At 40.8% G+C, this 3,612-nt stretch overlaps 1 pseudogene; it reads left to right on the top strand.

Moving 5' to 3' along the window:
• The first annotated feature begins 2,823 nt into the window (after positions 1–2,823).
• Positions 2,824–2,956, top strand: LOC120859876 (annotated as a pseudogene).
• The last annotated feature ends 656 nt before the right edge of the window (positions 2,957–3,612 follow it).

Raw genomic sequence — 3,612 nt, 5'->3', positions numbered from 1 at the left:
CGCCTTCAATCTTTCCCAGCATCAGGCACTTTTCATATGAGTCAGCTCTTTGCATCAGGTGGCCAAAGTATTGGAGTTTCAGCTTCAGCATCAGTCCTTCCAGTGAATATTCAGGACTGATTTCCTTGAGGATGGACTGGTTGGATCTCCTTGCAGTCCAAGGGACTCTCAACAGTCTTCTCCAACACCACAGTTCAAAAGCATCAATTCTTCGGCGCTCAGTTTTCCTTATAGTCCAACTCTCATATCCATACATGACCACTGGAAAAACCATAGCTTTGACTAGACAGACCTTTATTGGCAAAGTAATGTCTTTGCTTTTTAATGTGCTGTCTAGGTTGGTCATAGCTTTTCTTTCAAGGAGCAAGAGTCTTAATTTCATGGCTGTAGTCACCATCTGCAGTGATTTTAGAACCCCCCAAAATAAAGTCTGTCACTGTTTCCATTGTTTCCCCATCTATTTGCCATGAAATGATGGGGCCAGGTGCCATGATCTTAGTTTTCTGGATGTTGAGTTTTAAGCCAACTTTTTCACTCTCTTCTTTCACTTCCATCAAGAGGCTCTTTAGTTCTTTGCTTTATGCCAGGGGTGTGGTGTCATCTGCACATCTGAGGTTATTGATATTTCTCCTGGCAATCCTGATTCCAGCCTGTGCTTCATCCAGCCTGGAGTTTCGCATGATGTACTCTGCATATAAGTTAAATAAGCAGGGTGACAATATACAACTCTGACGTACTCCTTTCCCAATTTGGAACCACTCTGTTGTTTCATGTCTGGTTCTAACTGTTGCTTCTTGACCAGCATACAGATTTCTCAGGAGGCAGGTCAAGTAGTCTGGTACTCCCATCTCCTTAAGAATCATCCACAGTCTGTTGTGATCCACACAGGCAAAGGCTTTGACGTAGTCAATAAAGCAGAAGCAGATGTTTTTCTGGATCTCTCTTGCTTTTTCAACGATCCAATGGATGTTGGCAATTTGATCTCTGGTTCCTCTGTCTTTTCTAAATCCAGCTTGAACATCTGGAAGTTCACGATTCATGTATTGTTCAAGCCTAGCCTGGAGAACTTTGAGCATTACTTTGCTAGCATGTGAGAGATGAATGCAATCGTGCAAAAGTTTGAACATTCTTTGGCACTGCTTTTCTTTGGGATTGGAATGAAAACTGACCTTTTCCAGTCCTGTGGCCACTGCTGAGTTTTCCAAATTTGCTGGCATATTGAGTGCAGCACTTTCACAGCATCATCTTTCAGGATTTGATAGACTGAGCCAAAAGGACATAGGAGCCAATAAATTGGATATAATCTGAGAATATGAATAAGATAGTAACACAGCATAACTCATTAAAAAAATAAAAATCCATGGATCCATAATGATAAAAATAATGAATGAATAAAGAAGGCAAAGTTCTTCTTTACATCTGAATGTTAACTAATACATATAGATGGTATTATTGATATAAAGTTGGAAAATTAGTAGATGCCCAAAGTGGTAAGTGCACTGATAAGGAAAAGAGTATTTACACAATATCAAAATAACTTCCCTTAAGATATTAATTACGATGGGAAAAGTGTATCTTTGTAGTGAAACAGTGGACACCACTTTAACCCACTTACCAAGTTTAACATCATCAAAAATGTGGTCAAGTAACATCGTGTGCTACCTGGTAACACATGCTAAGAAGGTCTGTGGTATAATTAAAAAAAACATGTTTGGTCTGTCATTAGATCTCTTCAAACCCTTGGAATTACCTGACTGATAGTCTTCTTATATTCGTAATAAGCCCCTGCCAAGCATACCTGAGCTCACGCTAATGCAGTCTCATGGGGGAGAAGGCCTCAAACAGCTTCAGGACTGGGGCTGGCTGCCAGGAAAACCAACTGGGTGATTAGAGGGTCAGAACATTCAGCCCCGCCACTGGATAAGGAAGAGGGGCCTGGAGATTGAGTCCAGTCAACAATGGCCAATAATTTAATGACCCATCCCTACATACTGAAAAGAAAATCAGATTGAGGGAACTTTTGGGTAAAGGTGATCTACTATGTGCTGGGATGGTGTTGCCACAGAGGGTGGACAAGGAAGTTTTGTGTCCCCCGCCTCTCACTCCTTGCCCTTTGTATCTCTTCTAGTAGGCTATTTCTGAATGCTATCCTTTATAAACATACAGCTATAATCTTAAATATGGCACTTTCCTGAGTTCTGAGTCATTCCGGCAAATCACTGAACCTGAGTGGGGGAACCCTTGCATTTGTAGTCAGCCCGAAACACATGTGGCTAGCCTGGGGCCCCTTCTTACGGCTGGCATCTTAAGTGGGGACAACACTGTAAAACAGGGTCCCTAACCTCGGGGTCTGCACTCACTCCAGGCAACTAGTGTCAGGACTGAGCTGGACCGTGGGACACCCCAGCTGGTGCAGAGGTGAAGAACTGATCGTCCTCTGTAAAGCCAAACGAGGTCGAAAGAACGTTTGTGGTGTTCCTGCCAAAAGCGCCTAACTTGAATCTATTCAAGAAAAACATTCTACAAGATAACTGGCCTGTCTCCTTCCAAAATACATGTCAAGAAAGATAGAGAAGCACTGAGAAGCTACTCCACAATTAATGGAAACTAACAAGATAGGACAAATACATGCAATATGTAACCTTGAGTTAGAGCCTTGAACAGAGGGGGGAAAAAAATCACTGCAAAGGACTTTCATGGGACAACTGACCAAATTTGTCTATGGAATGTCAGCTAAGAGCTTTGTATCAAAAAATTTCCAGATTTTGATAAAAGTATGACAGTTGTGTAAGACAATATTCTTGTTAGGAAATATGTATAGCAATTGCTTCTCAGCCTTTTAGCTAAGATCAAGTGCAGTATCTGTTCTTATCAGAAAATACATATAGTAAAAATGTCTCCAAATGGCTCAGAAAAAAATAATATGCATGCATTACTTACAGAAAAAGAAACTAATAAAGCAAATGGGGCAAAATATAAACAATTAGAGAATCTGGGTAGAGGGTATACACCCAAGTTTCTGATACTGGTCTTGCAACTTTTCTATAAGCTTGAAATCATATAAACATAACAGAAAAGAAAAAAGGAAATAACCAACTAGATTTGCCAAATTATATGCTGGATTTTTTCCACGAAGTGGAATATCTAAAGATTATTAGAGCATTTAACAAAGATACAGCAGTTCCCAAACTCTGTTCCCTAGGACACAATTACAACATGACGAATGTTTCAAAATTGGTAATTTATTAAAATTAGGGCAGTAGCTATTGTTATTTCTTTCTTCTGAAATTCACTTTGGAAATCATTTTATTCATCAGAAATTCACTTGAGTAGCACCTGAGACCTGCACGATGGGAGATGGTGAAGACATATTTATCAGAAGAAGGACTGAAGGGGGGGGACTGAGGTTGCGGCAGGAAGAGCTGCAGCTCGAGGGTAAAGCCCACATGAGTGGTATGTGACCCTTCCCTAAGAACCCTCCAGTTTCTCTCCATAAAAATCATGGTGTCCGTGGAGAGGCTGCCCCAGGGAAACAAGAGATGGGTCTAAGTTTCGCATTCCTGTTGACTTAGGAAATAAGAGGGTTATGGAGACAATATAAATCCTTTGACA

This window comes from Oryx dammah, unplaced genomic scaffold (assembly GCF_014754425.2).
Source record: "Oryx dammah isolate SB20612 unplaced genomic scaffold, SCBI_Odam_1.1 HiC_scaffold_3899, whole genome shotgun sequence".
Taxonomy (NCBI): Eukaryota; Metazoa; Chordata; class Mammalia; order Artiodactyla; family Bovidae; genus Oryx; species Oryx dammah.
This window is presented reverse-complemented; position numbering and strand designations above follow the sequence as displayed.